Source organism: Oreochromis aureus, linkage group 10 (assembly GCF_013358895.1).
Source record: "Oreochromis aureus strain Israel breed Guangdong linkage group 10, ZZ_aureus, whole genome shotgun sequence".
In the NCBI taxonomy this organism is placed as follows: Eukaryota; Metazoa; Chordata; class Actinopteri; order Cichliformes; family Cichlidae; genus Oreochromis; species Oreochromis aureus.
The window spans coordinates 25,035,681-25,057,230 of record NC_052951.1 but is presented as its reverse complement, the minus strand read 5'-3'; the positions used below and the strand labels follow the sequence as shown (position 1 = coordinate 25,057,230).

At 39.0% G+C, this 21,550-nt stretch overlaps 1 long non-coding RNA gene across 2 annotated transcripts in view; it reads right to left on the bottom strand.

Moving 5' to 3' along the window:
- Positions 1–858: 858 nt before the first annotated feature.
- Positions 859–21,550, bottom strand: part of LOC116319034 — a 34,862-nt gene continuing 14,170 nt past the window's right edge. The window contains exons 3-5 of one of the 2 annotated variants that reach the window (XR_005614592.1): positions 2,263–2,327; positions 1,968–2,070; positions 859–1,762 (exon numbers count right to left, since the gene is read on the bottom strand). This is a non-coding gene — a long non-coding RNA (uncharacterized LOC116319034). The remainder of the gene's footprint in view (positions 1,763–1,967; positions 2,071–2,262; positions 2,328–21,550) is intronic. The other variant, XR_004199354.2, reaches the window with a different exon arrangement.

Sequence of the window (21,550 nt, the reverse complement as noted above, 5' to 3'; positions counted from 1 at the left end):
ACAACAAATACCTTGAAAATACAGTAAGAACCACGTGGGATGTTGTGAACTGACCTTTACAACATAGCTGGCGCTAGTTGTTAACGTGCTACAGTGTACTGACAGATGCATGACTCACAAAGGAGTTTTGACAGACAGACTTCAGCCATGCACGTCTGAATCTAACAAAGCTCACGGAACTTACACAAACCATTTGTATAAAACAGCGTGGGTGGAATTTCGTGGTAGCTATGCGCTGTACCAACTCCACACCCATATCTGAATGTGTTATATTTAACTATGACTGTAATCTGTTTATGTTTATCCCCTGATGTTTCCTCGGAGATTCACGTCTAAGCTCTTTGACGAAATCTCAATAGCCGCTGGCTGGAAAGCCGCGAAATTGAAACTACAATCAGTAATGCTGATTCCATGACTTGGCATCCAGTGGAAGCATAAGATAAAAATGCCACTTTGTCCCTCACAAAACTACTCGCACTGCTGTACACTTCTTTTTCAAATGTGACAAAAGATTGGGAAAAAACCCTGAGAGGTTGGTATGTTCCTCCAGTGAGGATGAAATATGACAAGCCCTTTGTGTCACTGTGCTTTTTTTATTGTTGCAGAAAGCATGAACACTTTCCATAAACTGTCAAAATGTTTAGAGCTACACCTCTCACACCTTCGAACGATGGCGTGCGTGAAACGGAGGATGATATTTGAAAGGGGTTATTACTAGAAACTGACTCTGACTGGCAAATTCTGCTTCTTTGAATAGTTGCGAGGCAATTGTCCATGTCACAGGCAGAATCAGGTTAAACCTGTAGACAAACCTACAGGAGCAAGAAGAATGTGTTGATCAAAACTCACAAAGACTAAGGTTTCATCTTTTAATATTAGAAGTAACACAAGATGAGGCTTTCTGGAAATCATGACTTATAAAATGATGATCAAATATAAGATATTCTGTATACACCTCCCTTAATGTTATAATGGAAAGCAGGAAAGCGCTTTGAACACAGCTCTGCACTCAAAAACACAACATCCAAGATTTCCAACATCCAAGGACTGACAGCAATATCGAAAACTTACAGTGGCGTTATGAAAAGGATAGCCATCACAAATGACAATAACTGCCTCTGATCTAACATGCTGAACTAAATAAATGCAAAACTGCATCAAGACGATAATGCAAAAAATATTGAACTTTCTCTGCACACAAACTATGGCTCCTTAGATGAAGGCAACCAATCAAAAACATTTGGCATGTTTGTGAAACTTGAAGTGAAACGTACTCAGTATGAGTGATTTCAATAATACGTCAATTCACAGAAGTGCACTGAATAGTTTTTTAAAAATTCTCATGCCTATCAAAAAAAGGGCTCTCCAAAGGTGACTTCATGCCTCTCTTTGTCTTCGAGGTACCTCATTGGTTTAAACTTTCCATGCTCTGACACACCCAAACATTGTAGTCTTCTCCTTCATTACATCATGCATCTTGCTCATTTGTCTGATTTACATAGTACACGGGTGGAGCATGGCAGACATCCTGAAACCGTTGAACTTCAGCCCAGCCTTAGAGGCTTTCCGCTTTTTAAAAAATTTTTAACTTTCAAACACAGTTGCAATCCTGTCAGGCAGCAGCCGGCGGATAAAAGATAATTTGATCGCTCTCTCGTTTTCATTTAATGTCATGATGAGTCATTTGGGAGTGTAAATCATGAGCCACAGTTTAAGCATGCACATGCATGCTCTTGCAATTGTCCAGCTGACTGCGTGCATACTAAAAAAGAAAAAAAAGCAGAATCAAAAACTTTTTCACATAATGTAAATCTACTTATTTGTGCACTAATGCTCGCACACTGTATGTGCATGATTATGTTTGTTTTGACTGTTCATTTCAAAGCCAGACATCAAGAGTAATAGTCTCCCAGTGTGTGCTCTAAACTAGACTTCCTGCATCTTTACTTGTTACTGTAGCTACTCACGTGTGCATGCTTTCGCCAATGCTCGGCTCCTTTATTTTTGTTTGTGAGCGAATTCTTTTGACGGCAGTAACTGACAGGTCACGCTTCGGGGAATTCTGTCATGCTAAGAAAAGGAAAGCAGACAGAGAGAGAGACAGTGTGAAGGACTCGAGGGAAAATCTGCACGGTGATAATTACACTGTCCTTCACCTCCTCTACTTAACCTCAAAATCACGTAGACCAAAATCATTCTTGTCACTCTACAGAAAGCACTATCTGTGAGGTAGTGATAGTTAAGCACTAAAGTGGGACTGACCTCTATAAGGAATATCAAAGATGGCCACAATAAAGTGTAAAAGTCCATTGATCTTCTTCTGCCCACTGTAAAATATGATAATGTTAAAATGTACAACATATGCATGCACTTTATTACTTTAATCATCTAAATTTTTTTACTTTTACTTGTTAGAGTATCACTGCATGCTGCAGGGAACAACTGCTTGTGATTAGGCTATTCTTCTGAGGTAAAGATTTAAATCTGGACTTCAGGTTAATCAAGCGTGGACAAGAAATCCTCCAAAGTTCTTCAGCATCTCATACACGCGTGCTAATTTTAATGCATTTTAATGTCAGATCTTTCGACAAAGCTTTCTCAACCCTTATTCTACACTCAACCATCATCCCCTATTACATCCTTCAAGCATGTAATTTACCACGTGCAGCTCCATCAAGGGATACAGATTCATAAAACAGTCAGCAACATGTTACATTTACACGTGTTTGTTGCCTAATGTAAACACCGTAGGTGTAAAATATCTCTCTCGATCTTTCAGAGTGGAAATTATGTGGGCTGTCTGTAAGGCAGATTGTTTTTCAAGAGCTTATTTTTCTTCACAGGTTAAAAATAATTTAGTCATGATTCCTCCAGGGTAAGAAAAACCATAGCTGATTGAGGCAAACCACAAGCAAGAGTTTTAATGATGAACAGAGGCATGCTTGGAAAGAGCAATGAAGAGATTAAATCTCAGACTATTTCAACAATTTCCCTTGTCTATCTATCTATCTATCTATCTATCTATCTATCTATCTATCAATCAATCTATCTATCTGAACCTTCTTGTTACTAAAAAAAATTTTGAAAACTCTGCAGCAACTTTTTGAGGAATTTCAGAATTTCTGTTTCAATTCTAAATGTAAGTAGTTAATGTGAATATCTGTATAATCTCAATGCGGTCACACTGTTTCCCCTTCTGTGACCGTATTTTGGCACATTGTACACTTCCTGTGAAATTTTGGTCCTGGAAAGCTACTACCTGACAAAAGACAGTGGAGGCATAACTCTGATTTTACAGCATGACACTTCATACATTAATTTGTGCACGTAAGAAGATCCTAAAGTGCTTTCTTGGGATTATCCTGCCAATAATTTTTTATATCAGTTTCCCAAGACTGACTCAGAAAGCTTAATTTAATTATCTCTAGGTCTTAACCAAGATTAGTAAAGAGACTGTTGTACTCTAACATTAATTTACCAACTATAAAGACTATCTTTTCAATATTAGGTTCCAGCCTGTTCATAGTAAGCATCCAAATCTTCTTAGGAATTGAAAATCCTTTTGTAAACTTCATTTTTTCCATTTTTCCTTCATGCTTGAAGTGGATTTAACAGGTGAAATCAATAGGAAATGAGGGCTTTCACCTGGATTCAGGGGCTCTTTTGAGTTTATGAGAACAGCATGTTGTTTTTTTGTGCTCTTTATGTGTGTGAATACAACAAATAAGCATTGTGTGTAGAAGAGAGGAGCTTTCTGGCCAATGCAAAGAGTGTGAACACCTTGTTTTGACTAGAGCCGTGAGAGAATTGCTGCTCTGCCATTGAAGCAGTTCGTGTGTGTTGATAGAGGCAGGTTAAGAGTGTCAGTCTTGCATCACGCGGTCGCCCTGCCTTCAATGTTGTTGCTACAGCTATTCAACTGCTCCTCTGACACTTTGACACACCGACTGTGCCAGAACAAGAGGGGGAACGGTAAACGGGAAGAGCGTGTGTATGTGTGCGCACATGTGTATGCCAGCTTTCTTTGTAATCACATGCCTCTTTAGCTGAGTTATTGTGACGTTTCATTGCAGGATCTCTGCGCATCTGTGCATTTCAAAGCCCATCCTCGCCGAAGTGACTTTGTGACAAACAGGCAAAACATTTAACTCGAGGCTGTAATGTCGCTGATTGAAGCCTCCATTGTTTTTTTGTGACTCGGATTTACCTGTTATTCAAAGCCACTGAACTTCTGCTAAATAGTTATTACTGCCCTGAGCCAGGCTGTTGTTGTTGTTGGAGTCCAAATGAGACAAACAAGAATCAAGAGGATTTATCTGATGCTGCCTTTACTTCATTGAAAATCTGCTTATTTTGCCTGAGACTTGTTAGTTCCATCAGGTTAAGAAACATCAATCTGATTATAAAAGCCAGTCAAACAGCTTAGTTTCTATAATCCCAAAAGTAAGTGACCATGTTGAGTTTATAAATTAAGAACAGGGGGAAAAAAGAAAGAAAAGAAAAAGTTATTTAGATCATTACCAGAAGTGACTCAATTAAATGCATAAAAAAATTTACCCTTAAGGTGAGACGAATAATCAACATCCTGTTACACAGAAAGAATCACCATCACGATGTCACTCTTTAGCTTGTGAAGGTTTAAAGACTTCCACAAACTAAAGAAGAATGTTTTTTGGTCATTTCCATCAGTTGTTTTCAAGCAAGAAATGACCATTTGGACCGAGCAGGCTGCGGAAGGCTAAGCTATCAATTAATGCTAGGTTGCTTAGTTAGCAAGGTACAACAACAGACTGTACGGGTGCATCTGAAATACATAAATGCCTGAACTGTTGATACAATTCAGGATGGATCGAGGCTTTCGTGTTGCTTATGACATATTCTAAATGCCGCAGCAGTAATCAAGACTCATCAGACCACAGATTTTCCACAGATTCCTGTTCTTAGCTGACAGGAGTGACCCCCGGTGTGATGATCTGCTGCTGTAGCCCATCTGCTTCTCCTGCATTTGGTTGTAAAAGTGATTTTTTGAGTTACTGTTTAATTCCTATCAGTGCAAAACAGTCTGGCCATTCTCCTCTCACCTCTGGCATCAAAAGATAATTTTTACTGACTTGGACACTTTCTCCTTTTCTGACTGTAAACCATTGACATGATCATGATAAGTCCCAGTAGAGCCGAAGTTTCTGAAATACTCAGACCAGCACATCTGGCACCAACAATCAAACCATGTTCCAACGCTTGGTTTGAACTTCAGCAGGCTGACATGACCTGGAAAAGAAACTCAGTGCATTTAGACACGTAGGCACATGTCTTAATGCCATGCGATTGGTTGATTAGATTTTTGTGTTACCAAGCAGTTGAACACGTGTACATAACAAAGTACCTAGTGAGTGCATACCAGTTAGTGTTAAGTAAGTTATAAACAAAAATGCTAGAATTTCAACCACCAAAACTTGATCACAGACCACTTGGACAAATAATCTACAAATAATCACATAGCAATCACACAGGCCATGATATTTGTCAAATAGCTGAGTTTTAAAAAATGCTCCACAATGCAAAAGGCGAGGTTAGTGACTCTAATTAGCTGAGGTGATGCTGAGCAGGCAGATAGCAGCAGTAGCAATAATGTGCATCCACCTGTCAGTCAACATAGCTACACTTCTAATAATCTATTTTACTCTATTCCAAGACATGGTTTGTTGTAGAAAAGTGTGCAGTTTCTTGAATAATCTTTTAATTCACCACACCATCTCTGATGGGAGGAATCTTACAGTTTACAGTAAGACTATATAAGACACTTGACATCTGTGACTGTAATAACAGTTCTGCCATAACCTATATTTTGAAAAGCTTTGAGACATGATCGGCAGGTATTACAGTGAAATACTGGCATCATTACTTAACCTTTTAAGTATGCAGATTTTGTAGAACATCATCATCTTAATGACGCTGCATGATAGAGTGAACAAAACAATTTAGGCTAAACATTTATTATTCGTTAAGCAGCTGAAATCTACACAAACAACCATAATCACAACGTAGTTTCATCCAGCGATTGATCTAGAAATCCATCATCTAATTACAAACTAAAGAGCAGCTCAGTGTTGGTACAGTTGCATCTAGGAAAACAGTGTTAATATATAATCTCAGGCACTTCTAAGGGTGGGCCATATTTACTATACTGCAATAATACCCTATCATCAATTCTCTTTGTACTGGCGGATTGTGGCGGCTCACAGGATTACAGCAGGTAGTCTGAGTGAGGCACATTTACAGGTGTAAGCTCAGACTTTTGTCTGCACTTTGTCTGTGAAGCCTGTGTGAAGACTACTAAGACAGTGAAGCACTGTGTTCTCTGCTGCTGCCTTAAGCACACAGCCAGGACCTCAAGCTGAACAGTGCAGAATCCAAAATGACCGGTTATCTCCCCAGAGGGGGTTAGAGGGATTGCACAGGTATACAGATGTAAACTCTCTCTTCCGCATATTCTGTCACTGTCCTGTAGCAAATTGGCTGCACGGTTTTGTGATACAAATTCAAAGATGCAGTATCTCCAGGCCCGGGAGCAAATCTCAACACATGGCTTCGTCAACAGAGATCGAAACTCAAGCAGCGGAGAGACAGGATTACATCTGCGCTGCACCATATCCAGTCAATCCCTACCTTAACCTGCACATCCTGTCCTCTTCTGTGTCTGCTTCCACCTCACTTACATGTCCTGACCGGGGTGGCTCCTAACGGACTAAATGAGGGCCACTTAGGTGTCGGCATTAGGCTTAGATATCAGAGTGACACATTGAGGACTTACAGTAAGTCCACAGTAAGTCCTTACTCTCTCACTGTCTCTTCCTCGCTCTGTCTTTCCAGCTCTTTCTTTTCTGTTTCATGACTTTTCCAGTCACGCTTACCATCTTTGTATTTTTCTTTCTTGGTATTTTTCATGCATTCGTCTACGATTTTAGTTTTTATTGTTCTCTGTTTTCCATCTGTCCAATCACAGCTTATGAAAGGCTCATATGGGGTTTGTGTGCAATGACTTCAGTTGCCATGTTTGAATAGTTCAGGTGGGACTTCACCTTAACATGCTGTCAAAACAACAGTATCACTGTCACACCTGAATCCCCCTGGATTTTTACCGCAATCATTCAGTCACAACACTCCAAAATTTGTTAATAAATAGGGAAGCAAAGAAAGTTTGTCTTGTAGAATGTCTGCATATGGACAAAACCCCCCACAAACAATAAACATGCAAATAAAAATACACACAATAAAACTTTTCATTTCGTGAAAAAAGGAAAGACTGATCAAAAGAAAAATATTTTCTCCCTTCCCTGATATTTACCTGACGAAGAGTTGATATCGTTTACTTAAATGTAAAGGATCCTCTGACTTAATCAACCATATAGATTTCTATATGGGCAACCTATAGAATATATATTATCATATTACTAAAGTTATTACATATTAATAACTTTAATTAATAACACATCACTAAGAATTTGGGATAAGCAAAACATCATGCTTGGGATAGTAAAGTACTTAATGTAAATAGGACCTTTGTTGTTATGTTTAAAATAATATAGGTAAAGGTGAGGACCAGTCGTGACTATAAGAAACAATGACTATCAGTTAAAAGCCAAGTTAGTTTCCAGACATGTCCTGTTAGAAGTACAGTACACTTTAGTACAGCTACTGTCACTTGTACTCTTTATGCAGATTGGCACTACTTTTTGGTAACTCTTAGTTCTCAACAGCAGAATTAATCTCTACAGTTCAGTGTTCTTCATTGAATTATACATCAAAAAGTTTCAGAATGAACCAATGGGTGCAGTAGAATGCACAATAGAAAAACCATTTTGTTTGTCTGCTTTCAGATTATTTCGTCACTTCGGCTGAAGAGCATTCCTCATAATTTCTGTTTTTATTAGAGAAGCTATGCAGTGCAGGGTTACAAGTTGGCGGAAAATGTTGACATTTCTCTTTAATCACATGCAATTTTCTCTTAGGGAAAGAAAAGCAACCTAAGGAGGATCAAGTCCCACACTCATGGTTTTCAACAGCTTGCGTAGAATATCTAAAAGAAAACAAGGACTCGCTGAGAAAGGCAAAGCTAGTGATACAGATATGTAATCAGTTTTAATTATATGTATGGTGGGGAATACCTGGCTTCCGGCCCTCCTGAAAGCCGTAAACTGCCACTGCGGTCACGTTTTTTGACAGAGGTAATCACGTGGGCCGTAAAATCTCTTTCGCTTTTTTTGTTTGTTTTATAGCTGTGAAAAAAGCAAATGATTTGTTCTTCACACAGTTCAGTGCTCAGGTCGCTTAAAACGGATGATGATTAAGATATCCCCCTTTGTTATATATTGATTACAAACCCAGATCTGTCACACACTACATGATGGCTCATTAGGTTAAAACACATACAGGAAAAAAGGTCTTTTCTGTTCTACTTTTGATTGTTTACACCAAATGGATCAACAAAAATCCTGCCAAGTGTGTACAAATAGATATTAATGTTACAACCATGCCCATACGCAAAGGGCAGAAAGACTTCACATGCACACTTCCGCAACTGACTCTTTTTTTGTTAGATGCAAATAAACAGCCTTCATGTCACTCTACATATTCATGATCTATCTGGGTCCACTCTGGCCTCTGCTCCTTTCAGGTTTTACTTAAAACACCACTAAACATCTAGTTTAGGGTATGGCTAATGGAAATTGGACTTATAAAGCCTGCCCTTTTTTTCTTCGAGTGCCTCGATTATATAGCACTGTATAATTGTATTGCCTATACAAAGACTGAAAATGGGTGTTGAAACAACATGTGATGTTGCCATGTGGTTCCAAAACGCAGGAGGACTGCTCGACTTTGACACAAAGTTTAAAAAGTAAACCATAAGTCCAGCAAATGGACACCATCCTTTAAATAAGCCAGAACGGTCCCTGTTAATGGCTCTGATGGCAAAAAAAGTACTTTAGGTGCTCCATCACAAAGTTTTGCTTTAAATATGTGTTAAGCTTATACTGATGTGAATGGAGTTGCTTGATGTGAAAGAGAGAAGGCTCATCTCTTTAAGGTGCAGTCACAAAGATTTGCAATTCCATCCATGCAAAGTGAACAGACATACCCAATTTAAATTTGGCTGACCTCTCCTTCAAGCTTGTGCATCTCTGGCTGCTGTTTTTAAGGTTGCTCTCTGAAAGTGCACTCTGCATCTATAGTGCACACCACGGACATCACATTTGCACAGAGAACAAACAGTGACTTCTGATTCAAACTGGCCTGTTGAAAATCATCACTGCTTATAAGAGTGTACATATGTAAACAAACAGCAGCCTTTAGTGGGCATGTCAAGGTGATGCATCGTGTCAGGAACTAAATCAAAAGGAGGCAAAGTTTCTCCCAATGAAAACGATACATACAGAACAGAATCAACTATTTGGGATGCAAAGTAGGGTTTTTGTTTGTTTTTAAGGTCTCATTTTGGTTTTCTTTTTACTTTCTTTTTCACTGGTTTGCACATTCATTCAGGGTTAGACGGCCAGAGTTCTACTGCAATCCATTTGGGGAAAGTTCTTCTGTAGAAAAAAACTTTCTTGCCATTGTACAACTACACACAAGGCACTTAAGAAGCACAAGTATTTTTGGCCACACTAACACAAACTTGGCCAATCACCAGTTCTCCTCACACAAATGGCAACCTATGACATCTTTCTGTACCCCACACAAGAAAGTCAAGTTGTAGGGCTGCAGCATGATTCATCATTCATTACAGACATGCAGTTACAAGACATCAGTGATACAAAGTAATCTAGAAATAGCAGTCAAGCTTAGATTTGGGAAGCACAGCCAAACAAAATGATCTGGAAAGACACACCAGTGAGTTCTCCCACCTTACAAACACACTACAAACCAAAGGAGTCAAAGACAGGGGTGTGCAAAAGCCTGCTTAGACCCCATACATCTATGATGTATGACCCCGTACCTCTATGCATGTATGCTGAGCCATTTTACAACCATAATCTAACATCTTCAGCACAAACTAAACATATTATTCGTTATGTGGGAGGTGCCGAATGTGATACAGATGCAGCTTTTCAAAAGACTTAGCGTGCACGAACACCATTTGCCTTCAGGGTTTTTTTGTTGGGTTTTTTTCTGCTGTTACAGCATGTAACAGTGACTATTAAGGACTCAACAGCTATTTATACCACTCACAGAGTCTCCTGAGGAAATGATTATCATTGATAACACATTTGCTAAAGTATATCCTCAGAATCGCTAATACTGCATCATTGTTGTGACACAATACTAGCTTTTGAAATGTATCCACTTTCATGCAAAATGACCCGCACGCATAACAGGAAGTTTTGGCCCAGATATCTGCTGACTTCATCAGAAACTCTGAAATATTGCCCATGGTTCCCACAGTCATCAGGTCATTGCTGATGAGTTACTAAGTTGGAATCGCACTGAACAAGGTTTGTTTACTTCAGGGAAAAATAAAATAACAGCATTTAAAAATGTAGGAAACACTATGAATGACTTATAGGTAGGAAGCTGCCGCTTTTTTGTTTTCTTATACGCCAGCCTCACACAAAGAGAACAACAGATGATTGTGAAAATGAAAGAAAACTGAATATTAGTAGTCTGATGTGCATTCATTCATACCTCTGAACTTAACTGCATAAGTTCATTTCTTTTATTTCATGGCGTGCCCCACATGTACATAGCTATTAGGCTCTACACGAAAGCGCGCAGTTATGCAAAGTGTGTTGTGCTATATACTCTGGAAATTGGTACAAGCAAATGCTTTGCATTCACTCACTGTAACAAAACATATGCACCACCAGGCCAACGGTCTCTATCATCTGCCTGCTGAATCTGAATAAAAATACACCTTGAATCTGTAAGAACAAGAGCAAAAGGGGGGGTGAAATGTAAGCTTGTCTCTCCTTGATCTCCTTGCCAATTTATTCCACCTGTCTGTCAGCACTGCCATCCGTCTGAAACATGAAGACAATGATGAAGCTGTCTCTCATTTGGCAGCTGTGGCCTCTTGTCAGGAGCCAACCAGTTCCTTTGCATGCAATGCAGATGCCCCAGCCTACCTTGAAGCAGGCCAGTTTTCATATTAAGCAGGTAGAGCTGGTTGGAGACAATCAGAAGAGGTGTAAATTTAGTTGTAGCGTTAGGAAAGGGCGGGGAGACCATGAATTAATCAGACAGTGTTTCTGAATAGCCTTGACATCTGCATACAGAAATGCAATCAGACCAGCACCGAGCAGAGGAAAGACTGCAACATGCTAGAGATCTTTAAAAAAAATGCCCTGAAACCACTGGAAATGCCAAAGGTCAGGCACGCCTCCTGAGACAAAACAAAAAACTGCATCACGGTGACACATCCTGTGTGCTTAAAAACAGTATTTGAAAAGCTGACAAAAGGGCAGCAATTCATAACATCAAATGCTGAAACCGCCCAAAGAAAGAAAAAGTGCACACCTACTGTAGAAATGTCCTTAAACATAATTACCACATCCGTATGTGCTTCACTCAATTAGATCACAACTGTAACAAACAGGATATTTTCTCAGTTGACATCTTCCAGCAGAAAGGTGTAACCTTTTGTTAACCTTTATTTAATCCCGCTTGAATATTTATTCACTTAAGCACACAGCTTTCACTTAAGTCTTTTGTCTTCTATTGTTCTGTGCTGATATTTACCAATTGTCTATTTCACATTAATAAACCCACAACTGTGTGCTGCTGTCTGCTAAGCAGCCGGGCAGTCAAGCTCCATTCAAAAGTACTTTATACACAGAAGTAAGAACTGTACACTTATAATATTCCTGCTATGATTCTCGAAGTTGATACAGAAATTCACGTCTCGGCTAAAACAATTCAAATGTACTGACGTAGCATGTTTTCTTATGTGTCCAGCTAAGTATTCTCATAGATTTGAGGATGTACAATTTGCTGTCTGACAACTAATGCTTGCTTTAAGGTACTGTGGTTGTGCACGTTTGTGTATTGCCTATACAAACCCGTTCGTGGAGGCAAAGAGTGGTTTTTAACTTACACAAACATGCCCCCGTGCAGTCCTCCAAAATCCCAACAGTACACAGCTCACCTGTGAATAGGTCAAATAGCTAACTGGTTGACAAGTGGGCAGAACAGTGAAAGGAGCAACTGAGTTCAGTAGGAACACAAGAAGCATGAAAAAATACTTTTCTTTGTTTTTAACACTCGTTTCATTTCAGCTGTTTGCATATTATAACGTCATTGTAACATACATCTAACGTTATAACGTCGCTCTTCACCGTAGCCAGCTGTCGGACCAGCAACAGCAAGCAAGTGTAGCCCAAAGAGCGGCTGTACCACATACCATGGTGCCAGTGCACTGCAAAAAGAGAGAAACATGTTCAACCCATCAGGTGGTGGTAAGGTGGACAGGAGTTTTTGTGGGACTTTTGTGGGAATGATCTCACATTTTGAGATTGTCCTACATTATGATTGGCTCTTGTTTTCCAGATAGGAAGAAATCAGATCTGGTTAGGATGTTTTTTAGTCAAGACCAACCAAAAGGAAATACTGGGGCAGATCCAGAATACCCTGAAAAGGCTCACTCACCTTGGTGTCCCCTCAGTGTGCTGTAGGCAGTAGTTAGGGGAGACAACTACCGTGCCAAAGCCTCATATCGAGGTCTGGGTGGCTCTGAGTCTGCCAAGCAGCAGTAGTAAATGCATGAATGGACAGATAGCTTTTAAGTGAGCACTGCAGAACAAACACTTTTCTAAAGTCTGGCTATCATCCAGCAGTTGTGAAGAAAGCAAAAATACTCTTGTTGTTCATAATTTGTCACTTTGCTTCCACAAAGGCACAAGGCAGGCAGATTTTAGCAGAATTTGCTGAACATCAGCTACAACAAAGCACATGAAACTATTTCTATTTAGGGGAAAGTTGGTGGCTTTCTTCCTGAAGCTTCCTTTCTTTTTTTAATTTTCAAATTTTGCATGGAGATAATATGACACACATGTGAGCCTCACACAAAGATATTCTTTGCCCACATTTTGCTTTTTGGGATATGGTTCCCCTACGAGATGGCATTGATGGATGGAGTCTCAGCAACTAAAGACAATGAGGAAGCTGCTGTTTGACATTCTTGTGGAAAGATCTTCATCAACTAAATTGTATGAGGGAAGCAGACACGAGAAATGATAACTGGATGAAATACTCTCCGGCGTGTAGCTCACAGAATCTTGAAACAAACTTACAGATGTGCACACAATTTAGAGCAAATATTTCCTAACGCACATATGCGTGCACATACGCACCAAAGCACTTAGACGCATAAATCTTGTGCACCGACTCTAATCTTCTTGACTGAAGGGGGAAGCCTCTATAAGAACATGCTGACGGCCTGTCAAAGGTGTCCACTTGTTCTTCAGTTCATAACAGAACCAGTCTTAAGATCTTGAGAACAAAGACTCGTGGGAATGATCTATTATAGGACACAATTTAGTGTAAATTAATCCTATACAAATTTTCCAACAATAGCCTGCATAATCAGGTGTTTAAACGCAAGTAAACCCTTTGTATTTATCAAACAGTACACAGGAAACACAGGAAAATGAAGTAGCTACTTCTTATTTATTTTACCCATGCTATGTTCAGAAGGATGGCAATGCTGGTCTGCTAAAATATCTCAGCAGCCACTGCATGGATAAGAAAGCCATTTTCACTCATTAAATCCAGACAATGTCAGGAGGATCAGTTTTGGACAGCAACCTTAAATCAGTTCTTAACTTTGGTTGGTTTAGGCAAGCAGCAGGTGGTTGAGGAGGCAGAAAACATGACTCTCACAGCCACTCTCTGAAATCACCAGATAGTAACCTGTGCCAATCTTGCAAGGGCAAAGTCACATTACATTACAAAGACTTTGTACTAAAGAGCTGGCAGATTAAAGACTGTGTAATGTCAAATCCAACTAAATCAGATATTTGCATTGTCACATACAGGTCTGCTGGATGATCTATGAAAATCAGTCCATGCCAGCAAGTAAACAGGTCACTCCAGGCTGTTTGAGATGCTTACAAAAATACTCAGCTTTTAATAATTATTCAAAAACATTTATCAGAAACAATGGATTTTGTACACTTGGACAACACATGTACTTAGGTATAAAGATCAAAAGCAAACAAGAAAGTAAAACTTCATTTATACAGCACGACATTACAGGAGGAAGCACAATGTGCAGCACAATGAATAAGTTACCGCAGACACTGCAGCCACAAAACTATACAGATACAGTAAAAGTAAAACAATAAACAGGGGTTAACAAAAGAAATTGTCAGCATAATAAACAGCTTAACTTACAAACCACAAGATAATATTTACAATAACTCTGAAAGACTCCAAACATCCTAAAGAAAGGACTGCAGCTCTATACGTCCATATGATATACTGACAGCTCTGACTTTGAGTCCAACATCAAAGGCCAGGTTTAATAATGCTCGTGTAATTGCATTCAAACCAGTCAATGTACACGTGTAAAAATCAGGTATCCAAATAGTTTTGGCCACAATGTGTAGATAACTCCACAAAGGAGACGGAAATAAGAAAAAATTGATTTATTAATAAAAGTGTAGAGATGATGAGATGGATCTGGCGATCAGGGGAACATTCCAGTCTGAACAAAGATGATGAAGAGACAGAGAGAGAAAAGAGACAACAGATGTGAAGAGGAGTAGTGCAACAAGGGAAATAGGAGGGATAGAGAGGAAAATCAGAGCAAACTGTAAAAAAAAGTATCACAGTGACAGAAAAGGAAGAACTAGCAGGAAAGAATAGTAACAAAAAGGCAAATGAAAGAGTTAAAGGGCTGGGAAGAGAGAGGTGGGTGAGAAAATTGCGAAGGGATTAGAGAAGGAAATACGAAGACGGCAAGAAAGCTGCTGAACTAAAAGACTGAGAGAAAAAGAAAGATCACGAGGGAGGCAGACGTGACACAAAATAAGACTGACACAGACGAGGGAGGGAGAGATAAGGGAAGAGCGAGGGAGAGGAGGTGGAGAAAATAAAAAAAGGAGAAAACAGCTTTCCTAAGCCAGCCAGGAGGAGAGTGCCAGCTGTGTTTATCTGACCTTTGACCTGAAGGCCACTCCAATCTCTACAAGACCTCAGTCTGACTAGCAGGCGTACACAGACACACTCTCATGTATCTCACAGCAGCACGGCTGCAAACAATGGATTACTGGAGCTCTACTTTACCTGATTAAAACAGAGCAAAGGTTAGACCCACTGACTGAGCATGAAACGCCGTTCATGAAAAGCACACCTGCAGGAAAACTACATTTTGCCTTCACAGCAGCGGCAGACCATCCGGTGTATTTACATCTGTCAGATTGGACTAATTTTAAAGATATAATGTTATTATCCCAAATACAAACAAACAATAAACAGCTATATTAAATAATTATATTTATATTATGTTTTAATAGGTTTGATTATAAGAAAGCCTGAGAAACTCTGACTTTTAATCAAACACTGCTTCCTTCACCTACATATAAAGAATCAGTGGCATCCTGATAATTCCAGACTTAAACAGGATTATTTTTCAGACATGACAAAACTCCCTCACAGACATAAGAGATGTTGCACAACGGTTTCTTTCAACCTGAGTAGTATCAATCAGACTGAGTAAACTGACTTATACATGAAAAATAGCTTGAGTATGAAAGAGCTGAATTGTTTTAATTATACCAAAATATTGAATTTAAATTATGCAGTAATATATAAGATTCTTTAAATTAAGGGTTTTACAGAACATCAGTCTACTATACACCCAGCAGCGTCTAAATAAGTGTGAAGTGGACAAAAACTGAAGGAGGGTACTTTTTTTTTTTTGCTTTTTGTGCCAGAAGACAAGAGCTGCTCCCTAATCCTGCAGCCCTGGCCTCTGGCAATAAGTTTCTCTCACAGGCCAGACGCACACAGACACACACCTACACACAATGCATAGCCCAGATCAAAGCTCAAAAGCCTCCCCAGACGCCCTCCAAACTCCAAATTTGTCTCTGGGTTTCCACATCGTGCCTCTCTTTGTTGCTCTTCACAATTAGTTTGTGTTTACCCCATTTCTTGCGTATGAACCTCATCCATCCCCAAATGTCTAATGTGTTGTCTCACCATGTTCCCTCTCTTTCAGATCCACATCTTTCTCTGTCCCTGTAAAATATGTGCAGCTGGATTTAGCTTCTTCCTCCTCAGCACTCAACTCAGCAACCCAGGAGAGAGAAAGAGAAGCAGCTGGTTTGACACAACAGGAGGAAAGGATAGATGGATGGAGAGGGGGAAGGGGTAGAATAGAGGGCTATGGATGTAGATAGGAAGAGAGATATAGGGAGTGGGAGATAGAGATATATGGCAGAGCGTGACTAAGGAAGAGTGGGAGAAGGATGAAAGCAATGACTACAGAAGGGAAGGGGAGCGATGTGAAGGTAAATTTGTTCCCAGTATCTTAAGAATTATGTCCATGTTGTACCAATCCTTAATATTTACATCCAACATTCACATCAAATGAAGGAATTTATACAGCGAGGCAGAAAGTACGAGTTTAGATGTTTAAACATAACCAAAAACCAGGATCGCATTGGACCCACAAGTGGAGCGATGTAACAGCAGCATAACTTCTAGTGTAATAACATATGTTTCAATATAAATATGGCTTTTAAAAATATACAAACCAACACATTTAAACATGAACAAATAATATAATTAAGTTATGGAGAGCAATCTGCATCTATCTTTATCCAATGACAAACCACCAGGATCCTGTAGTGCACTCACTACCTATTAAAGTTCGACAGTTCTGCCATCTACAAATCATAACAGTGGTAAAGAGCTATAAACTCTTTACCACTCATTGCCACACTGTTATTGCCAAATTATTCCAGGCCTAAACCAACCCTGTTTCCCGAACTGAAGCTCAGAGGATTAAGCATTTCTTAAATCTCTTTTAAACACAAGCTGCAACTGCTAAGTTTGCCAAAATATGCATTTAACCTTCAGTTACCATTAATCACTTTTTACATATTAAAAACAGCCTGTAACACTTACGTACAACTGAAGAAAAAAACAATGTATAAAAATAAAAGAAACTTAATTTAAATAAAATTTAAGGCTTAATACTGTATGTTGTTAGGCAATATTAGTCCAATTATACACACAGTGGCCACTTCATTAGTTATAGGTTCCTTAATGCACATACAGTGGTGTGAAAAAGTGTTTCACACCACTTTCTGATTTACTACTGTTTAGTCACACTTTAATGTTTCAGATCATCAAACAAATTTTAACATTAGACAAATACATAAATACAAAATGCAGTTTTTAAATGATGATTTCATTGATAAAGGGAGAAAGGTTCCAAATAAGTAATTGCCACACTTGTTAAATAATAATTGGACTGTGATTAACCAAATTTTTGGGGAAACTGAGTTCAGTTTCACTAAACACACTCAAAAAATTTGAATCAAGAAATGATTTCATTTTGGGTCAAGGAGGCTAATAATTCTCAAAAAGCAACACATCCAAAGAAACACCTGAGAAACAAAGTGACTGACAATCTGCAAAAGTTTACGAAGCCTTATAAGGCAGTGCACTGAGCGCCATTATATACAAATGGAGAAAGCGTGGAACAGTGGTAAAGCTTCACAGGAGTGACCAAAATTAGCACATCGACAACTCATCTAGGAGGTTTCAAAAGAACCCAGAACAACATTAAAGAACTGCAGGCTTCACATGTCTCTGTTAAGGTCAGAGTTCATGATTCAACAGTAATTAAGAGACTGGGAAAAAATGGTATCCATGGGAGAGTTCAAGGAGAACCAAAAAGAACAAAAAGGCTCGCCTTACATTTGCCAAAAAACATCTTGATGATCCTCAAAACTTTTGGGAAACTACTCTGTGGACTGATGAAAAAAAGCTGAACTTTCGGGAAGGTATGAGTCCCATTACATCTGGCATAAAACTGACACAGCATTTCAGAAAAGAAAAAAATCATACCAACGGTAAAATATGGTGGTGGTAGTTTGATGGTCTGGGGCTGTTTTGCTGCCTCAGGACCTGGAAGACTTGCTGTGGTATATGAAACTATGAATTCTGCTGTCTACCAAAGCATCCTGAAGGAGAATGTCCGGCCATCTGTTTGTGATCTCAAACTAAAGTGCAGTTGCGTTCTGCAGCAGAACAATGATCCAAAACATACCAGCAAGTCCACTTCTGAATGACTTAAGAAAAACAAAATGAAGACTTTGGAGTGTCAAAGTCCTGCCCTGAATCTGACTGAGATGCTGCTTGAAAACCCTCCAACAATTGGCTGAAAGAATTCTGCAAAGACAAGTGGACGCTTGATTGATTGTTGCGGTTTAGGGGGCAATCACTTTTTCACACAGTGCTATCTAGGTTTTGATTAATAAACACCTTCATTTAGAAACTGCATTTTGTGTTTACTTGTGTTATCTTTGTCTAGTATTTAAATTTGTTTGATGATCTGAAACATTTTAGTGTGAGAAACGTACCAAAGAAATAGGAAATCGAGAAGGGGGCAAACACTTTAGGCAGCTAATTATACGGCAGTAACTCAATGCATTCAGCCATTTAGACTGTTGTTGCTGATGTAATTAATGCTAATGTAGAACTTCACTCACAGGAAAAAGGAAGATGATTCCTTATACAGCAGATGTGGAAGTGACAGTAACAAAAACATGCAAAGGACTGCACTGAGACATGCTGAAAAAAGAAGAGGATTCATTGGTGCTGTGAGAGAGAAAAAGATGCAGGTAATCTGTGTTTTAATCGTATTATTCATTTAATACTGTAGATACATGTTTGCTATTAACCATTTACTGTTAACTTGTCACTTCTGCAGTTCTTCTAGTCATATGATGCATAACTTTAAGCTTTACTACATTTTAAATTTTTCAGCCCCGTCTGATTTTGTGTCAAGATTCCAAAGTCATGCAAGCAAATCTATAAGGCCACACTTAAAGATGTTTCAGTGAACTAAATGCTATAATGCTAAAATAATAAAGAGTAAGTGTATGTTTTACAGATTTACATCGCTCAAGAAACAACATGATAATCCAGATCAAAGTGGCAAGTGAAAATAAATCTTATGTTATGCTTATGCTTAGAAATTTCTGGGATCTGCATGTGGTCTTGTACATTGAAGTCTGCTCAAATCTGACAGCCCAAGTGGGGAGCAGTATACAACCAGTGAAGAGCCATAATATTACAAACTATTTAACCAAAGTCTTTTATTTCTACAATTGTTAAAGAAGATAAAAACATTATTTATGGTCAGATGTAAACCGTTCTTGTATTTTAATGAAGTTATTGTTACTTTGTCATATGCATAAGTGTTATTAAAGAAAGCATTATACATTACAACATTCAGCCATTAATCTAACACAGCGCAGGTCATTCCAAGAGCCATTAATTGCTGGATGCTGAAGGACATTTCAACTTAGATTTTCATAGAATTGATACTAGAGATAAGTTGTTTTTTTTTTCAAAAGTCCCTCTCTGTGTACACACTGCTGAAAGAAGACATGCACAAGACACAAAGGTTTTCATTGTGCAAACAGCCCTGTGTGGTAATGTGACCAAAAACCTGAAAAACTGCCAACCGCTCTGCTCACTGTGAAAAGTAACTTGGCTTGGCCTGCAAAACAAGCTCGATCATTGTATGCGTCTTTTATTGGGATTCTCCCCCTCACTAAGAAAGACACTCAACATTAAGTTCAATTCAGTTAAGTTACGCTCCATTTCATCTAAATACCAGTATTACTGAAGATCACAAATACATAGGATTCGGCTTCTCTAATCATGGAGGGTGAAGACTGAGTGAAGCACTACAGCACAGAGGCAAAGTTCAGGAACTTTGCTACTAGGCCTCAGTCATCCACCTGCACCAATTACACAATCATTCACATGCCACCTTCTCATTGCAAATAAAAGAACAGAACCAGAAGGGGCATAAAACATGACTTTTTTCACCATTAAATTCGTCAGAATTTGCAGTAAATTGCTTGTTGAAAACCTTATTAAAGTTTTATGTTTCATTACAAAATTTTGCACTCCTACAAATATGTACGCATTGCTGTTAATAGGTTGGATAACTTTTTTACCTTAAGAACTGCTTTAATTCTTTGTGCCATATATTCAACCAGATACTGGGAAAAAATTCTGATATTTTTGTCCCAAGCTGTTCTACTGGATTGAAATCTAAGGCTTGTGGAAGCCATTTGAGTAACTCATGACAGAAAATGTTAAAGAAATGCTCAGTTTAAGATCTATTATCGATATCGATTTCAATTCAATTCAATTCAATTTTATTTATATATATGCCAAATCACAACAACAGTCGCCTCAAGGAGCTTTATATTGTAAGGTAGACCCTACAATAATACATTCAGAGAAAAAAAACCCAACAATCATATGAACCCCTATGACAAAGCACTTTGGCAACAGTGGGAAGGAAAACCTCCCTTTTAACAGAAAGAAACCTCCGGCAGAACCAGGCTCAGGGAGGGGCGGCCATCTGCTGCGACCGGTTGGGGTGAGAGAAGGAAGACAGGATAGAAGACATGGTGTGGAAGAGAGCCAGGGATTAATAACAAGTGTGATTCAATCCAGAGAGGTCTATTAACACATGTTGAATGAGAAAGGTGACTGAAAAGGAAATGCTCAATGCATCATGGGAACCCCCCAGCAGCCTACACCTATTGCAGCATAACTAAGGGAGGACTCGGGGTCACCTGATTCAGCCCTAACTATATGCTTTAGCAAAAAAGAAAGTTTTAAGCCTAATCTTAAAAGTTAAGATAGTGTCTGTCTCCCAAATCCAAACTAGAAACTGGTTCCATCGAAGAGGGGCCTGAAAACTGAAGGCGTTGAAGGACATGTCCTGGTCAAAAATGACTCCAAGGTTCCTCACAGCGTTACTGGAGGCCGAGGTAATGCCATCCAGAGTAACAATCTGGTTGGATACCATGTTTCTAAGATTTTCAGGGCCGAAAACAATAACCTCAGTTTTATCTGAATTAAGAAGCAGAAAGTTAGCGGCCATCCAGGTCTTTATGTCTTTAAGACATTCCTGCAGTTTAACTAATTGGTGTGTACCTGTAATACCTACAGCGTGCTCTAATCGCGCTAATAGGATATTATGGTCGACAGTATCAAACGCTGCACTAAGGTCTAGCAGGACAAGCACAGAGATGAGTCCACTGTCAGAGGCATTAAGAAGGTCATTTGTAACCTTCACTAAAGCTGTTTCTGTGCTGTGATGAGCTCTGAAACCTGACTGAAACTCTTCAAATAAGCCATTCCTCTGCAGATGATCAGTTAGCTGTTTGACAACTACTCTTTCAAGGCTTTTTGATATGAAAGGAAGGTTGGAGATTGACCTATAATTAGCTAAGACAGCTGGGTCTAGAGATGGCTTTTTAAGTAAAGGTTTAACTACAGCCACCTTGAA